The following is a 19,438-nucleotide window of genomic DNA, read 5'->3' as shown; positions in this document are numbered from 1 at the left end:
TAATTTTTAAAACACTTGGATCAAAAATGGAACAGAATCCTCAGTTATGGCCCTAACCACTTCATTAATTTTAGGAACTCATAAGTCTCATGAAGAAATATCTGTAGGGGATTACAGTTTCTTCGATTCCAGTTCAGTTTCTTTTTCTTCCATAAATTTGAAGAAAATAAATTTCACTATGCTGTATTTGAGAATGGAAACAATAGTTACTTGGGTTTGGGATCAGGGTAATATTTTATTCTCTATTCTTCCCTCTACTTCCCTGCAGCTGCATCAATCTTATAATTAAGAATCTCTAACAATTGTGATTGTTTTTCTCTTTTCCACCACAGATCAGGGCTCTTCTCAACAAAACGGTTCATTTCCATGGGGACGGGCGTGTTGGCCCATCTCAATTGTCAGAGCAGCCAAGAAACTGGTGATCTGGACATATCTGGAAACTCATCTCCAAAGTAGGTGCTGAGGCAATGTGGGAAGGTTGGGATTCACTGGAAAACAGAGCCCCAGGGAGTGGATGACCACAGCATGTCCAAGGTCAGGGGCAGGAAGTGGGGGAACTGCAGGTGCTGCCAAGTCACAGCCAAGATGGCTCATGGCCAAGACAGCTGTGGGAGGGGCAAGGCAGGCAGATCAGGAGGGAGGGGCCACCCAGAATGAGCTCATCACCTGAATTCACAGGCCTTCGCGCTGTCGTGAAAACAACATGCTAAAGACAGAACTCGTGGAACAGGGGACCACACTGGCTATTAAATTTTTCTTCTCATTGCTCAGTTTTCTGAAAGTTTTCCCAGGTGTTTTAATAAGAGGACAATGTGGTTGGAAGGAACAAGACAAATTCTTCTCAGCCCATCAGAGCTGCTCATGATGTGCCACGTGCCCTGGCTCTGCCCACGTGGTGTGACCGGGTGCCCGGTGCCCAGCACTGCCTCAGAGGGGACACCAGGGACCCCTGAGGGGGCACAGGGACCCCCAGCCCTCTGGGGAAGAACCCGGAAGCATTTCAGGGGCCATCAGGTGGGCTCCGCCTGCACCAGGAACTCTCTTCATATATACACTCATGAAAAGGCACACACATACACACATTCACATGCATATTTATTCACACACATACACACATGCCTATGCACATACACACATGGATGCACATACACATGCACACACATACCTCTGTCTACACCAGTGACACCTCAGCCCTTACCTCCCATGCAGACACTGGTAGGCTCCAGAGATTTAATTTCGATACAGCTCTTCTCAATTACCTAGAATCCACAGTGGGCAGAAGGGCAGGGGGTGAGCTGTGGGGAGATTCTCAACAAGCCCCTCCTCACTTTCAGCTTCTCACTCCCATCGGGGTTCTCACCTCCAGTTCCCACTCACCTGGGAACTGGTGCTTGACAGGGAGTTCAGATCAGGGACCCCAAACACATGGTCCTTGGATTCTGCAATTCCTTCCAGCTACGAGGGAGAAGAGGTGGTTGGGACATGGAGCCAGGGCATGGAAGGGGCAGCTGGTTCCACAAATGGGACAGTGCCTGGCCAACACATCAGGGTCTGGGCAGTGTTTCCCTGGAACTAGATCCTTCATCTGCAGCAGAACTCATGGGGGGCGGCCTCCACCCTCAGCTGGGGTGCAACCGAGCCCTCCAACTCCATCCTTTAAAGTGGATGGGGTAGACCCAAGTAATTGGGGGGGGGGTTAGGATGGCATCCCTGGGCTACCCGGGGAAAGCAGCCTCTGACACCTGCCCCCAACCAGGCTCAAGGGCGGCCCCTGCATTACCTGTTCTCACTTACCTGTTTTTGCTCAAACTCGTTTGCACCAATGGCGAAAATGATCGCTCCCATCTTCTGAGCCTTTCGAGACTAAGAGAAAGAAGGCGCTGAGTAGAATTCCCCAGAATCAGTGCAGCATAATGGCTGTAATGATGGATTGGACTCACTTGCTCCACAGCCAGCCAGTCTGCCCCTTCAGGTATTTTTGCAGCCGTCAGAGCATAGACCACTCTGGTGACCTTCCTACCTGGAGGACAAGCAAAGAGGGGCCAGTTGGGAATGGCACATGGGGTGCACCAGGGAGCCATGGCGGCAGATCTTCAGGGCTGCCCATGCCAGGACACGGCCCAGTGCCCCACACCAAGTCCTCACAGGCAAGGCGTGGGCAGCTCATGGGAGGCGCATGTGCCAGCCACCCTACTCTGCAGGCTTTCAGCAGAGAAGGGCCTGAGCCCAGGACCCACCTGGCAGACAGGAGACTGAGCCCACCAAGGGCCCTCCTGCTGGGCTGCCCCACCCTCCCCCACCAGATGGTACCAGCTGTGCCAGGAAGGGAAACCCATCTCATGCACCTGACAGGTGCAAGACCCCAGAACAGCAGGGAGACCACAGGCTGACCTGCTGTAATGGGTGGGCTGCAGGTTTAGGGTAAGGGATCCCTGATCAGGGCTGGCCTGGGGGTTATTGCCCGTGTCCTGGGCCCCAGGGCCCCTGGCCAAGGCCCTTGACAGGGGACCATGCACCCAGCCAAGGGCTCTGCAAACCCCAGTGCAGCCCCCTGAGAAGCCTGGAAGGATGTCATTCCTGGTCTGAGGACAGCACCCAACACCATCAGGGAGGGAGGCACAGGGTGGAAGGAAGAAGAGCTGAAAGCCACAGTGCAGCTCAGAGGGTGCAGCAAGCAACAAAAGGTGGCAATCGAGAAGATCCATAAACCAAACCCTACATCTGTGTGGGGCCCTCGGCTGCTTCCTTTTCTTTTCCCAAGTGCATGTCAGAGAGGGAAGTGGCCTCACCTGGACGCACCTCCAGCCTCTCAAGACCAAAGGTGCAGGCAGGTACCTTAGTTCTCATAAAGGCGAGGTGGGTATTATCTTAGCCTCCTTGTACAGAGGAGGATTCTAACTCTGAGACCATAAGGAACTTCCTCCAGCTCAGAGCTAGAACGTGGGGGAGGGTTGGGGACCCAAATGCACTGATGCCCAAGCCCGGCTTTGCCCTCGACCCCTGAGAACACGGAGGGCAGGAGGGGGCTTACCTTGAGAGCTGGATTTTCTCATCATCATATTTGCCTGCAACAAAAGAAGGAAATGTTGGACAAGGGGGTTAGATGAGCAAGGAGCCCTCCAAGAACGTGATACGGAAGGATGAACGCCCCAGGCTCCAGCAGCTGTACCTTCTCTAGTCCTTCATTCACGTAGGAAGATGACACCAGATTACGCTCACGCATGAGTCTCCGAAGACCTTGTTGAAGATATTCTCTGAAACGCAACATGGAGAAGGCAGTGGAGGTGGGCGTGGCCCTCCCACAGCGGCTCTGCGTGGACGTGAAAGGACGCGGGTGCATCTCACATGCAGACAGAACTCCGCTGTCCCCATGGGCTCGGCCTGGCTTGCTGGGTGCATCCCTGACCCAAAGCACCCAGCCCCCAGCCCCAGGGGCCCTGCCTCTGACCGTCCACTCCACAGTGGGGGCATCCCTGCACGTGCAGCTGCGAGGCAGCACTCACGAGGGACCAGTGTTTCCGTGGAACTCCTGGGGGACCCCCGGCAGGCGGCCGACTGGAGGCTGAGTTTGGGAAAGCTCGTCCTGCTTCTCCACTGCCCACCCCCTCCCCTGTTCAGCAGCCCCCTGGGGGGGAGCTCAGTGCCACTAGATGCTTGTGTCAGTGCTAGAGGAAGCAGCAAATAGGCCTAAGAGGGTTCCTGGGCTGCTGCGGGAGAAAGGCCGAAAGCTGGGAGGAGGGTGGGCTGTGGGCAGAGGGGGGGCAGTGGGGGCGGCCTCACAGGCCCGCCCAGCCCAGGAGGTGGGGCTGGGACCCCTGGAGGCTGGTGTGCAGGTTCCGCCTCCCTGGGTAAGCCCCTCCTCCTGCAGGTGCCTCTTCCGCTAGGACCCCCCCTCCCTGGTCTCACTCTCCTGACACCCCAGCAGGGGCCACCCAGTCCCTGAGCTCTAGCCTCTGCCCCCACAACAGACCCTCCAGGACCCTGCACCTGCTGCCTGTAGCCACACGCTCTCCACACACCCCCAGGGGGTCGGGCTCCCTCTGCTCTCAAGTCCAGGGACCCTTTAGGTCCTACCCCGCCCCTCTGCCCACCCTCCTCAGCTCAGGCAGGGAGCACCTGTGGGAGCACCAGTCCCAGGCTGCCCCAGCTCTGCTGCAGGCCATGCGCACCCAGGGCTGCTGCTTGAGGACTCGGGGCTCCCTGCATGTGTCCCTCCTGCATGGCTCCCACAGCCGCCCTGCCTGGGGGGGGGGCTTCCTACCGCAAGCCAGCTTCCCCTGGACACCACGGCCCCACCCAGGGGCCTTCCAAGACTTGCTTCCTTCCATCTCTCCAAACCCACAGGACACCCACTCCCCCTCCACACTCTCACCCCTGCCCAGAGCATCAGCCCTTGCAGCTCCTCCTGGAGCACCATGGGGAGGCCTGGCCCCCCCCACAGCACCCTCCCTTGGGTACTGCCTCCTGCTTCCCCTGCTGCCCTGACTTCCCTACAAGGTGCGGGCAGCGCGCTTCTCCACCCCCAGGTGCCACCCCCAGGCTGACATGTACCCAAGGCTCCTTTGGGCTCTCCACTCAGGATGGGGCCCCAGCACTGGCGCCCCAAGTGCCTGGACCCTGTGGGCACCAGGCACTTTGCCAGCCCCATTCCCAGGCTTTGTGACCCTATTCAGGCCACCACGTGCCCCCAGCTGTGCCCGCCCCATGCCTGTGGGAACCTGCCCTTGGGCTCCTCTTTTTGGCCCACTCTGGCTTCCCCGGACCCTTTGCTCCAGCACCCTGACTGCCCCCATCATCCCGCCTGGTTCGGACCCTGCCCCCCCCCCAAATCTAGAGGGGGACGAGCAGGCACAGAGCTGGGCTCACAGCACAGGCAGGGCTGGGACAGGACACCCACGAGTCTCCACCAGCCCCCCTGGGTCCCTGGACTCTTCAGAGACTTTGATGAAGGGACATGCTGCCATGGGTGCCCGGGACAGAAGGAAGACAGGAGAAGGGGTGAGGAGAGAACACTGGGGGAGACAGTGCCAGGTGCCAGGCATCCCCAAGGAACCCGGGTCCTGAGTGAGGGCCAGCCTGATGCTGGGGCTCGCTCCTCGCTGCCCTGCGGGGCCTCCAGGTCCACTGAGGGCAGGGGGGTCTTACTCATCTGACGTGAGGTCCATGGACACGTAGCCCTGAGAGTCGAAGGTGATGAAGCAGATCCGCATTTTCGGGCTGTGAGGAAGCACCTTGTGAGAGCCGCTCACAGCTGGAAGCCGCACACCCAGGCAGCCAGGCCAGGCCCCCACCCAGCCGCCCCCTCTCCACCACATCTCACATCTGGGCCCACTCCCCACCAGGCAGTTCCAACAACTTGAGTGAAGGACTTGGAGGCTTCACACAAGAGCGGGTGTCAAGATGGCATTCTGCCCACCCCTAGAGCCCAACACCCCAGAAGATGCACGCACACACCTGTGCACACCTGTGCACACCTGCACACACCTGCACACACCTGCAGTGACATCAAGACCTGCACTCGCATCTCTGAGGCGTCTCCCTTCTACTGTGATATTCTTGCAACTCTGTCCCTCCTTCCCCTCCCCCATCTCCCTTCCCCCATCACCCCTCCTCCAACAATTAGACCTCTCTGGGGAGCTGGTCACCACTTCCTGTCCTGGCCATGGATGGACTTTACTGAGCTCCCCCCCTTGGCACCACCCCTTGGCCACCACAGGGGGCATCCACTGGCATCTGTCCATCTGTCCTCTGCCCTGGTTCAGAGCCCTGGGCTCGGGGCTCCCACCCGAGGGACATGCAGGCCCCTGGAGGCTCCAAGGGATGTGTGCTCTGCCTGGCCTGGGCTGACCTCACACACCCCAAGGGGCCCGCAGCTCGGAGAAGCCATACTTCTTTAATTTATTCGTGATGTCTGCAACAAAGTTGTAAATGTAGTTTTTTTTTTGCCTACAGCTATTCATAGTATTCTCCCATTATCTCAGTTATTTCTGCAGGGTCAGTAGTAATGCTCCCATCTCATTTATTTATTTGTGCCTTCTCTCTTTTATTCTTTGTCAGTCTAGCTAATTGTTTGTTGATTTTGTCGATCTTCTTAAAGAATCAATGTTTGGTTTGATTGATTCTCTCTATTGTTTTTTGTCCTCAATTACATTTATTTCTATTCTGATTTTTAGTATTTCTTTTCTTTGGCTTAATTTGAGATTAGGTCGCTGTTCTTTTTCTAGTTCCTTCTTCGACTCACTGATTATTTAAGAGTTGATGTTTATATATTTATTGGTTTCCAGCTCCATTCTATTATATCAGAGAAAGTGTTTCATATAATTTCAATCTTTTTAAATTTATTGTCTTGTATTATGACCCAAGATATGGTGTATCTTGGAGAAAGATCCATTAGCACTTGAATGAATGTGTATTCTGCTGTTTGGGGGTACAATGCTCTATGGCTGTCTATTCTGTTTTGTTCCTTTATCATATTATTCAGGTTCTCTGTTTCTTTATTTATCCTCTGTCCAGATGTCCTATCCAGTACTGAGAGTGGTGTATTAAATCTCCAACTATTATGGTAGAAACATCTGTTTCTCCCTTCAGTTTTGGCAATGTGTGCCTCGTGTATCTTGGGGTACTCAGGTTAGGTGCATAAATATTTACTACAGTTATTTCTTCTTGGTGAATTTTTCCTTTTATCAATATATATTGACCTTCTTATCCCTTATAACAATTTTGCCTTTAAAATCTATTTTGTCCAATATCAGTGTCATGACTCCAGCTCCCTTTTGGTTGCTATTTGCATGGAATATCTTTTTCCAGCCTTCCATTTTAACCTCATTGTGTCCTTACATCTGAGGTGAGTCTCTTGTAGAAAATAAATAGATTGGTTATATATTTTTTGTGCATTCTGTCAGTCTGTATTATGACTAGGGAGTTCAAACCATTAACATTCAATGTTATTACCATAAAGACATTACTTATTTCATCCATTTTTCCTTTGATTTTCTATTGTCATAGCTTATTATTGTCTGTCTATTGATCCTTTAATTTATCCTTCCTGATCATCTTCATTTCTATACTCTTCTCCAAATCTCTCATCCTTGTTTTTTTCCTTTCAGGCTGCAGCTTTCCCTTTAGTATTTCTTGTAATTCTCATCTTTTGGTAACATATTCTATCAGTTTTTGTTTGTCTGTGAAGACTTTGAACTAACCCTCATTTTTGAAAGACAGTTTTACCAGATATAGAATTCGTGGCTGGTAGTTTTTCTCTTTTAGTACTAGGTACATCATACCTCTTTCTTCTCACATCCATGGTTTCTGATGAGAGGTTAGCAATTAATCTTATCGTGTTTCCCTTGTATGTGATGCTTAGGTTTTCTCTTGCTGCTTTCAGAAACCTCTATGTCTGATATTTGTCATTCTGAATAGTAGGCATCTCAGGATAAGTCTATTAGGATTTACTCTGTTTGAGGTGCACTGTCCTTCTTGGATATTGATGTCTTTCTTAAGGATTGAGAAGTTTTGGTGATTATTTCCTCAAATACTCTTTCTGCCCCTTTTCCATTCTCTTCTTCTTCTGGGATGCAGATATTGCATATGTTTGTGTGTTTCCCATTATCCTTCAATTCTGTGAGATCCTGTTTCATTTTTTCCATTCTCTTTCTATTTTCCTGTCTTTTCCAGTTCAGATGTTCTGTCCTTGAAATCACTAATCCTTTCTTCAAGCAAATTAAATCCACTCATATGTGCCTCTAATGTATTTTTTAATAAACTGTGGAATTTATTAAATTATAAATTTCATAATCAAAAGAATAATGCAGATTGAGAGAAACCTCAGAACTACAAGGACTAGACAGCAAAGTCTATGAGAATGCCATGAAGTGTATTACTGACAAAATCCCAAAGCATAAGGTATTAGCACTTTACTTTACATTTACATTTCAGTAACTTTTCTATAAAATGGTTGTTAGTCATCTATTTTAAAATCCCAAATTCACATCTATTCTCACATTAAGTTAAGCTTCCTGCTCATACTCTTACCAAATATCTCAAAGATACCAAATTTTATGAATGATTTTATGTCAATCCAAGCAAAAAAATAACACACAATGCAAGAGTCAGATGAGGTCTCTTAATGCACAGATAACAACACACACTGGTCAAAAGAACTGAAGAAAAAATATTTTATTCTTATAAAATAAGCAGACCTCAAGAAAACTGGGTTATTACCAAACAGCTCTCAACTATTAACACCCAAATTCCTTACATTAAATAAATTTTTCAACAGAGACATGTTAGACATTTTACTTATAGGTCTATCTTCCCATCCCCACTCCCAAAATATACTATTAGGTTGATTATAATGTTACATGGGCAGAAATTTGCAGATAACCATATCAGCTTTGAGCATGGGGCTGAAAGCTATATTTATTTTAACTTCAGTTACTGTGCACTGTCCATCAGGCATTCTAGATCTGACTCTGACACTCACTGTTGCACCCCCCTGCTACTGAGCAATCAGTTCCTGAATGATCTGATTTACCAATTACTATCTGATTTATATTAGAAACCAAAAGTTTCTGTTGGTTCAAGGGGTGCTATGCATCAAGTGCAGATGCATGCTCACTATCACTAATGGCATCTGATTCGATTTCCTTAGTAGGGGTGTTTGGAGCTGGTCCCCTGCTTGAAGATGTTGATTCTTGATCTTCTTCTCCTTCTCCCCTATGGTTCCTTTCAGCTATGCTGTCTCCTCTCAGTTGCAAATGAGCAAAAGAGTTGTCCAGAGAAGTGCTTGCATCAGAGGATGCTGCTGCAGGGTTTGTTAACTGACCATCTACTGAAGTTAGGAGCAGTAGCTGATCAGTTAAGGAAGCCTGCAGCACTACCTTTTGATGCAAGCATTTCTCTGGACAACTGAGGCTGAACTGAAGCTCCCCTCTGTGCTAATATACTGTCCTTTCTATCAGCAGAGCTCTCTCTTGCTAAGTTTGCAGTGGGAAAGTCACAGTCCAGCCCAAGTCCAGCTACACCCTTTGGCATCTATGATATCCTATTTAATCTTCCTGCAATGCCCATGTTCATTTCTCCTACACTGAACCAAATTTTCAAGATCAGCAACATAGAGAAACCCAGAAATCAGCATTTCAGTGTTCTTTTTATCTTTGGAGAAAGCATGCATCCCTTTCATAATACCACACATTTTCACCATTTCCTCTTCTTGTAACAACAAGGTTAGTTTGTAAAGGAAATCCTTAGGAATTTATTTTCAGCACAGATAGAAAACATGTTTGCAAGGCAGACTGCCTGGGTGAACACGTTTGCAGACAAAGGACACATTCAGGGGCAGCTAGAGATAGTGTGGTATTAGAACAGGACTCGGCATTCCTGTTCATTGGAAACATGTTTACTGAGTGGCCAATTTCACCACAACCAGCCATCATTTCTATTACAGATCCCACAGATTCCTGCCACAAAAATACAACATCTTCTTCCCCAGCAGTCAGTTGACAGTAATTTCCCTTCCACTGCTTGTTGATTCTTTCTCTCTCCTGCCATGGCCGCAGCCACCTCACAGTTTTTTCTCTTCAGCCTTGGAACCCACGGCTGCCAGAGACATGTGCAATCATCATGTGACTGACCATAGGACCACGGGTGCAGAGGCTCACACTAACACACTTTTATCTCATCCATCGTGTCTTTCATTCCCGTAAGGTCTGTTACTTTCCTTTGCAGGCTTTCGAATTGTTCTTTGTGCTCTCCCAGTGTCTTTTTAATACCATATCTCTTTAGTAATATTTTCTCTCAATTCTTTGAACTGATTTAGGAGAGTTTATGATTTTCGCTGACTATCTTAAACCCTGTATGTCTTCAGGATTCTTGGTATGTTCCTTTGACTGGGCCATCTCTTCCTGTTTCATAATATGACTTGTAATTCTTCTCTGATGTCTAGGCTTCTGAAAATGTTGGTGAATTTGCTCTGATGACCAATTTCTCCCTCTTGCCTATTGTTTTTTTTTCCCCCACAGCTCTTCTTTGATATTTTGTTCAACTTATTCTAAGTCTTTAAAATTGCCCAGCTTAAGTTATCAAAATAGGGCCATGGACTCACTAATGGGGCACAGACTTTCTCTCAGGGCACAGAGAGAAACAAAAGTAGTTTTTGTCCATATAATTTCCAGACTGGCCAGCAGATGGCACTCGTTGGTGTTTGTCTTGGCTTTCCTGTGTTTTGGTCTGGCCACAGCTGAGATTCAATGTGGGCTTTACTGGCCGAATTCCTGAAGAAAAGCCCCCTGGTTCCCCATCCCTTTTCACTTAAAACAGCTGACAGGGAGGAAGATGTCTGTTCCCTCTCAGTCACTGCAGCGAGCCAGGGTTTTGCCCCAGCTTAATATACTGGAGTGGGGGAAGGGAGACCTTCCCAGCTGCTGCGGGGTTTTGGTAACTCATGTTTGCTGTTTCGGCTTCTTCATCTCTTTGTCCCTCACCCTGTTAGGAGTTGCACAGCACTGTTCTGGTCTGCTGATCTCCAAAGTAGGTCCCCCAGAGAGCTGGTGGCCCTTTCCCCATTTATTTTTGTGAGAAACTTGAGCCCTGCCTTCCTAGTCCAATGCCATCTTCGCACAATCCTCTCAAAGCATTGGAGGTTTTTCCCTCCTGAGTGGTATTTAAAATAATGGAATGTCTTAAATAAATGGTATATGCCCATTTTTGAAATCTGACATATTTCCCTGTGAGGGGTCTCTTGGTTCATATCCAATGTCATTCTTTTTTTTTTTTTAAGATTTATTTATTTATTTAATTCCCCCCCTCCCCAGGTTGTCTGTTCTTTGTGTCTATTAGCTGCGTCTTGTTTCTTTGTCTGCTTCTGTTGTCGTCAGCGGCATGGGAAATGTGGGCGGCACCATTCCTGGGCAGGCTGCACTTTCTTTCATACTGGGCAGCTCTCTTTCTGGGTGCACTCCTTGCGTGTGGGGCTCCCCTACGCGGGGGACACCCCTGCATGGCAGGGCACTCCTTGCGCACATCAGCACTGCGCATGGGCCAGCTCCACACAGGTCAAGGAGGCCTGAGTTTTGAACCATGGGCCTCCCATGTGGTAGACGGGTGCCCTAACCACTGGGCCAAGTCTGTTTCCTCCAATGTCATTCTTAATGTCATACTTTAATAGTTTGGCGTACATATTGGACGTCTCATTCATTGGGTCTTAACCAGCATTTTCCTAATTTCTGGTGGGAGAGGTCATCTGTTCACATGATTTGAGGTCTTTGTGTTTCCTTCTCTGTGACATGCCTGATCATATCTGTGTCCATTCTTTGATTTGGGTGTTTCTTCTATATACTGATTCTTTAGAATTAGCATTTATTATGGATACAAGTCCTTTAGCTATCATTGCAACTATCTTCCATTTTGTGGCTTGTTTTTTCTCTTTATTTGTTGTGACTTTTAATAAGCAGATATTCTTTATTTTAACACACCTGAATATGACCATTTTTATAAACTTTAAGTTTTCAGCTGTTTTGTAGTGTATCTTGTTTAAGAAATTCTCCCCTATTAAAGGTGACAAAGACAGTTTCCCACCTTTTAAAGGTTTTGAAGACTTGCCTCTCACACTGAAGCCTTAGATTCATGTGGGGTGAATTTTTAAGTGTGAGCTGTGCTCTGATCTGTTCCACCTTTCCCCATGGAGGTAGTGAATGGCAGCCCCCATGGTGGCACTTCCTCCTGTCCTCATTGAGCTGCCACTGCCTCAGGAGTTTCCAGCTCCAAGCTCCTGGCTCCAGTCCATGTTCCGGGTCCACTGGTTTAGATTGATAGGCTCAGCCCCAGGAGGTCTGTTATCCATGTGGAAAGTGGTCAGGGGTCTTGCTGTTCCCCTGCCCCTCCCCTCTTAGGGGAGAATCTCAAGCCATGTCCCCCTGGAGTCCATGACTCCCTTCAACCAGTGACATGCTCTTAAGTACCAGGCGCTGTAACATGTGGCCAGGAGCTGTCAGGGCCAGTGATGGACCGGTGGCCCCACTGCCTGGTGCCTGAGGGAGGCTGATGCGAGAGTCCCCAGGGACCCGGGATGAGTACATGGGGTGAGCGGGAAGGAGCATGTGTGTTTTGAAGCTGATCAGCTTTGGGATGGCTTGTTACCAGATGACATAACCCAGTCAATTCTGACACGTCACGACTTCTGTAGCCAGCCCTGATATTTCTGTGATTTCATACATTTTTGGAATCAGCTTGTCAAGGCTCCCCACCCTCCAGGCCTCTCAATGGTGGATTATAATGGTATTAATTATAGAGGTTCATCTGGGGGAAGGGGGTCCTTGCAGAACCATCCTCTGTGGGCACCTGGTGTGTCTCTACATTAGGTCTTCATCGGTGCCTTTCACAGCCTCTTCCCCAAATACCCTATATTTTTGCTGCTTTTGTTATGGTAGTATTAAATGATGTTTGCCTACTCTTTATTGCTGTTGTGACATAATTTGTTTTATTTATTATATCTGGCCACCTTGCATACACCTTCTAAAAATTAACTGCTGAATCTTGGGTTTCTATGTAAGTTGAAAGGAAAGATGAACAACCGTGCTCTCCATCCTCAGTGAATTTTTTAATAGAAGCTGTGATAGAGGCAGGCTTGATTTTAGGTGGCGTGCTTCTCGCATGTTACTGTCAACAACTATGAAGAAGGCTATTGGCAGAAATCCTTTACCAGAGTAAGGGGATTCCCAGACCTTCTACATTTGCTACAAATGATGAATGAGTGTTGAATTTTATCTAAACTATTTTATTCACATTTTGTGACCATATTTTTTCTCCAGTAGTCTATTAATATGGTTAATTATATTAATCCATTTTTGAAAGTAAACCTAATTTAAATTTTTTGGAAATAAACCCACCTTGAATGTGATGATAATTTTTTTTAATTCTGAAGGACTGAGCTTTACTAATAGTTTAGAATTTTTATGGTCTAGGATCATGCATGAGGGATGCTGGCCTGTAATCCCCTATTTTTGTGCCATCCTTAACTGACCTTGATATTATGGTAGCCTCATTCAGTGCATACGGGAGTGTAATTTCTCCTTGGAAAGATTTTGGGTGTGATCAATATAATGTGTTCTTGAATATTTGGTATATACCATCTGAGCCTAGTGTTTTCTCTGTGAGAATACTGTAAACTACGGATGCAGTTTATTTAGTAGCTCCAGGCTTATTCAGTATTTCCTTTTGTTTTAAAGTCAACTCAGTTTATATACTTTGGAATTTATTCATTTACTCACATTTGATCATTTATTGATATAAAGTGGTTCAGAATGTTTGACTTTTTAAAATATTTCTGTTTTATTTATAGTTAAACCTTATTAATTACTATTACTGCTTAAATTTGCCTTCTCTTAATATATGTATTCTCAAAAAGGATAATATCAACCAAAGGTGGTGTATTAGTCAGCCAAAGTGGTGCTGATGCAAAATACCAGAAATTGGTTGGTTTTTATAAAGGGTGTTTATTTGGGGTAGGAGCTTACAGATACCAGGCCATAAGCATAAGTTACTTCCCTCACCAAAGTCTATTTTCATGTATTGGAGCAAGATGGCTGCCATCATCTGGAAGGGTTCAGCCTTCCTGGGTTCCTCTCTTCCAGGGTCTTGCTTCTGTTTCCTCTGTGAGCTTACTTCCCAGGGCTCCAGCTTAAGGCTTCAGCATCAAACTCCAACATCAAAAACCCTCAACTCTGTCCTTTGCCATGCATTTTATCTGAGTCCCCACCAAGGGGTGTGGACTCAACACCCTAATGCCGTGGTCTAATCAAAGCCCTAATCATAACTTAATCACACCCAGGTACAGACCAGATTACAAACATAAATCCATATCTATTTTGAAATTCATAAACATATCAAACTGCTACAGGTGGCAAACATTGGTTTTTGCAGGGAAAGGAATCTTATTCTTTCTATGAATAAAGCACAGATGCACAAAAAGCATATAAGAGATAAAGAGCATACCTATGGTATTAAAACCCCATGGGAGTACTTACAGGAAAAAAATTGAAAAATGGTTCTTATGAGGGCACTATAATGAAAATAGAAAGGTTAATAAACACAGTTTGCTTTATCTTGAATTTCACCAGAATATTTCCTGTGTTAGGTTACTTTTCAAATAAATTTTGGCTCTTTTGTTAATCTCTATTGTGTTTTTTATTTATTTATTTGTTCCTTCTTTAATATCACCCTCTTTACTCTTTTGAATTCTTTGTTACATAATTATTTATGTGTGATTTAAAATTTTCTATTCAGTGTGTTTTCTCCAAGGAATTCTTTTAGGCGTTGATTTCCAAACTAATTGCACTGCCGTTGAAGAACATGATTTGTCTGGTAGTGTTTCTTTGATTTTTACTGATATTTGTTTGATTACATCACTGGATGGAAGATAATTTATAAGCCCATTAAATCAAGTTTATTATATTGTCCAAATCTCAATTTTTACTTATATTTTAGTTACTTGACCAGATTTGTGTTGAAATTTCTCACTGTAATAGTGGGCTTGTCAATTTCCCCTTAAAGTTCTCTCATTTTTGCTTTATTTTATGGATTTTTATAGGTGCATGTGAGTTTAGAAATTTTGTAACTTACTGACCAATGAGACTCTATTAGATACGTATTCTCCTGAAATCTGGTCATGTGTGTGTTTGTGTGCATGCGCTGAAGAATTTGTGCAGTTGCAGCCTCCACCACCACTGTGCGCCACCTCCCAAGCCTTTTGTCATGTTGAGGAAGTTCCCTTCTATTCCTATTTTTCTGTTTTTTTGTTTGTTTCTTTCCTTGTTTTATCATGAAAGGGTGTTGGATTTTGTCAAATGCCTGTTTTTTTTCTTTTTTAGTTACCAGGGGCAGGGGATTGAACCTGGGACCTCACATGTGGGAAGCCAGCACTCAACTACCAAGTCACATCAGCTTCCCTGAGCTGGTTTATCATCTGTTTTGCTTGTTGTTCACTTTTGTTTTTTTTTCAGGAGGCACCAGCAACCGAACCCGGACCTCCCAGGTTGCAGGCTGGAGCTTAACCTGTTGAGCCACGCCCACTCCCCTCAAAATAGCTTTTCTACATCAATTGAGATGATCAAGTGATTTTTTCCCCTTCATTCTATTTGTGTTGTGTATCACATCAATTGATTTCCATACGTTGAACCACACTTGCTTTCCTGAAGTAAATCCTGCTTGGTCATGGCATACCCTTCTAATATACTGTTGGATTTGATTGGCTAGTATTTTTTTGAGGATTACTACATCCATATTCAGAAGGAAATTAGTCTAATTTTTTTCCTTGTGATATCTATCTGGCTTTTATTTCAGAGTTATGCTGGCTTTATGGAGTAAATTAGGAAAAGTTCCCTACACTTTAATTATTTAAGTATGTTGAGATATTCTATTTCTTTTTCAGTTAGTTAAGCTGTAAATTTCTAGAAATATATCCATTTCCTCTAGGTTATCTGATTTATTGGCATACAATTGCTCATAGTATTCTCTTATAATCTTCTTAATTCCTGCAAGATTATTAGAATGTCCTCTCTTTCATTTCTGAATTTGGTGATTTGCTGCATCATCTCTCTTTTCATTCTGTGTGACAGCAACTAAAGTTTTGTCATTTTTTTTGTCTTTTCAAAGAAACAACTTTTTGTGTCATTGATTTTCTTGATTGTGTTTCTATTTTCTCTCTCTGCTCTGATAGTTATATTTCCTGATTTCTGTTAACTTTACATTTACCTTACTTTTTTCCAGTTCCTCATGATGTGTAATTTATGGATGGTCTCTTTTTTCTTACATATAGGCATTTATAGCTATAAACTACTTTCAAAGCACTTGAGAAGACTTTGTATTCTGATGATGTTGGGTCATGTTTTATATATGTCTAGGTCTAGTTGGCTTATGATATTATTCAAGTCCTCTGTTTCCTTACTGATCTTCAGTCTAGGTATTCTACCCACTTATGAAAGTGGTATATTGAAATCTCCAACTGTTATTGTAGTACTATCTCTCCCTTCAGTTTCATCAATGTTTACTTTAAATATTGGGGCTCTGTTATTAAGAGCACATATGTTTATATTTGTTATATCTTCTTGTTAGATTGATCTTCTTATTAATATATAGTGTCCTTTTTTGTCTCTTATAACAGATTTTAGCTTAGAGCCCATCTTACTTTCCTGGCTGCTGTGGCAAATGCCATACAGTGGGTTGGCATAAACAGGAATTTATTGGCCCATAGGTTCAGAGGCTAGGAGGCTGCTTCCTCCTGGGGTTGGTATTGTTCTGCCTGGTTGGTAATCCTTAGGTTACTTGGCTTTCCCATCACATGGTGATTTTCTCTCCTTTCTCTTCTGGGGTCTACTGACCCAATTTCCAGCTCCTCCATGTGGCTTTTTCTTTTTAATAGGCCTCCAATAATAGAATTAAGACCAGTTCTGATTCAGTTGGACCTTACTTTAACTAAAAATAACATCTTTAAATGGTGCTTTTTACCAAGTGTTCTCCCACATGAATGAGATTAAGATTAAAACATGCTTTTTTTCCCCTGGGGTACATAATTCAACCTTTCACAAAACTTATTTTCTGATGTTAGTATAGCCACCCTGATTCTTTTGGTTACTATGTGCATGGAATTTTTTCATCCCTTGACTTTCATACTATTTTTGTCTTTGAATTTAAGGTGAGTCTTTTGTAAACAACATATAGTCCTATCTTGTTGTTTTATCCATTCTGCTAATCTCAGGTTTTTAAAGTGGATCTATTAATCCACTTACATTCAAAGTAATGACTGATAATACAGGATATACTACAGCCATTTTTTTCTTGTATATCTTATACCTATTTTTGCCCCTCATTTCCTCCATTGCTTCTTTTTTTGTGTATAGTTGATCTTTTGTAGTGAAACTATTCGATCCCCTTCTCATTTCCTTTACTATGAGTTTTATAATTAACATCCTATGTCTATAACAATGTAGCTTCAATTGATACTGACTTATCTTCAATACCACATGCAATCTCTGCTCCTACACACCTCTGTTCTTTCTCTTTATTTACTTCTGTTCACAAATTCTCTTTATATTTTGTGTTTCCAATAATGTAGAAATATGACTATTTTTATGCATTTGTAGTTTAGGTTATGTAGGAAATAAAAAATTAGAGTTACATAGCAAGACTGTATAATACTGCCAATTATAATTACCTATATTGTTACCATTGCTGAAAAACTTAATTTCTTCATAAGTCTTCAAACTACTGTCTGGTGTCCTTTTTTTTTTTTTTTTTCAACCCAAAGAACTCCCTTTAGGAGGGGAGGCTTTGTGGTGTTGAAATTTCTCAGCTTTTGCTCATCTGGGAATGTTTTAATCCTCATTTTTAAAGGATGGTTTTGCTGGATACACAATTAGGGGCAGTGTTGTTTTTTTCTTTCAGCACTTTAAATCCTGCTTGCTCATCTCCTTAGTTTCTCATGAAATATAGATACATAATCTTATTGAGGATCCATCCCCTTTTATGTGATTAGTCACATCTGCCTTGCTAAATTTTTTGGATTTTCTCTTTATTTTTGCCCTTAAGCAGTTCAGTTATAATGGGTCTCAGTGTGGATCTTTTTGAGTTTGCCCTATTTGAAGTTTGTTGGGCTTCTTGGATGTCTATATTCACATCTTTCATCAAGTCTGAGATGCTTTTGGCCATTATTTCTTCAAATGTTTCTTCTTCCTCTTTCCTTTTCCCTTCTAATGGAATTCCTATAACAAATATATTGGTACAATTCATGTTTTTCTCATATCCCTTCAGCTCTACTCACTTCAAAAATTCTTCTTTCTCATCTTCAGACTGAATAATTTCACCTAGCTATCTTCCAGATCACTGAATCTTCCTTCTTCCTGATTAAATCTTCTGTTGAACCCATATAGTATATTTTATATTTCTGTTATTGTGCTTTTCAACTCTAGAATTTCTGTTTGATCCCTTTGAAAATTTTCTAATTGCCCCTTTTGGTCAAACATCACCTTCCCAATTTCCTTTAGTTCTATGTCCATGATTTCCTTTAGCTCATTGAACTTATTTATGAGAGGCAACTTAATATCTCTGATCACTCATCCCAATGTCTGTGCTTTGTCTGTTGTTTTACCTTGTTCCTCTCAATGGCCCATCTCTTCTCTTTTCTTTGTATGTGTAGTGATCTTTTGTCAAAGTCTGGGTATTTGATTACTTTGGCTTTTTAAATCTGGAAGTTGTATTCTCTCTCTTCCACCAGATTTTAGATTATATTGGCTGTGCATTGAGGTTCTTCTTCTATAGCCAGTCCAGTTTATACTGAATCTATAGATCAGCTTGCAGTGAAAAGTTAGGTTGTTCTCAGGTTTTCTGAGCAGGTCTCTTGCCCTAGCATGTGTAGAAACTTTCAAGAAGTCTTCAATATGTGTAACTGTTTTTTCTCTACAAAAGGAGTTTCTCTTCTCAAATTCTCCTCTTGGCACCCTGGGCTGTGCTTTTTGTCTCAATTACAGTCTTTCACCCCAGGCATTACAGTCAACTAAGCTCTGCTCCTCCTTTCTGCACTGTTTCTATATCCCGGCAAATTCCTTGTTAGGAAAAACAAACATGTGCTTTAAGTCAGTCTTCCAAGAAGCAGATTGGAGCTGATGTACAAAGACATTTAGTGTGTGTGTTTGGGTGAGTTAATCACCAGGCATCAGGGACCAGCACTTCAAGTTGTGCAGGGTGCCAAACCATCAAGCCACAGACTCTGAGCCAAGCCAACAGCTGGGGAGGGGCTCACAAGTAAAGGTGTTCTGCAGCTTTCCAACCAATTATAGGTTTTACTTTTCCTGATTTGTTGTTTACTAAAAAGTTATTTATCGTTGGCCAATTTCCAGAGTTCTGGAAAGTTGATTCTGACAGTCTGCCAGATTTCCACTATTTCTAAGGGGGGGGGCCATTTACCAGTAATGTCTTATTCCACCATTTTGCTGATGTCACCACCTTAAGCTTTGGGTTCCTTTAAATAATTTAAACTTTTTTTTTTTCATTTATTAAGAACTTTCATCTTTCTACTTATTTGACTCAAATTGAAATGTGAAAGGATTTGGCAGTTGATAAATCATGCAGAAATTAACAAAAATATATTATAGAGGAGCGTTGTAGTCTGTTTACTGAAAGAATTTTTTCAGTCTATCAATATCAAAGAACCTCAGACCAATTCATAATTAGATACATGGAACTTTGATTTGCAAGACTATTCTGTATTGATGATTTAAATTGTTTTTAAATCATTAACTATTGACCTCAATACCTCAATTTATCATAATTCTGGATGGGGGGGTTGTGAAAGAGATGCTTTTCAGATGATTTAGAATCATGTCAGCTTTGCCTAGTAGAATCCTTTTTCAGAAGTCCCATAGGTGGCAACTTTTCTTAAACCATGCAATCA

The 19,438-nt window shown here is 44.0% G+C and overlaps 1 long non-coding RNA gene and 1 pseudogene across 1 annotated transcript; both read right to left on the bottom strand.

Moving 5' to 3' along the window:
• Positions 1-1,949: 1,949 nt before the first annotated feature.
• Positions 1,950-5,196, bottom strand: LOC131279026 (uncharacterized). The gene is made up of 4 exons (XR_009186368.1): positions 5,146-5,196; positions 3,170-3,254; positions 3,032-3,065; positions 1,950-2,020 (listed from the first exon to the last, which is right to left on the bottom strand). It is a non-coding gene; the product is annotated as an uncharacterized lncRNA (long non-coding RNA).
• A 3,157-nt stretch (positions 5,197-8,353) lies between these two features.
• Positions 8,354-9,169, bottom strand: LOC131278938 (E3 ubiquitin-protein ligase RNF146-like; annotated as a pseudogene).
• Positions 9,170-19,438: the final 10,269 nt, after the last annotated feature.

Source organism: Dasypus novemcinctus, chromosome 6, assembly GCF_030445035.2.
Source record: "Dasypus novemcinctus isolate mDasNov1 chromosome 6, mDasNov1.1.hap2, whole genome shotgun sequence".
NCBI lineage: Eukaryota > Metazoa > Chordata > Mammalia > Cingulata > Dasypodidae > Dasypus > Dasypus novemcinctus.
Note: the sequence above shows the minus strand (reverse complement) of the source record. Positions and strands in the feature narration are given on the sequence as shown.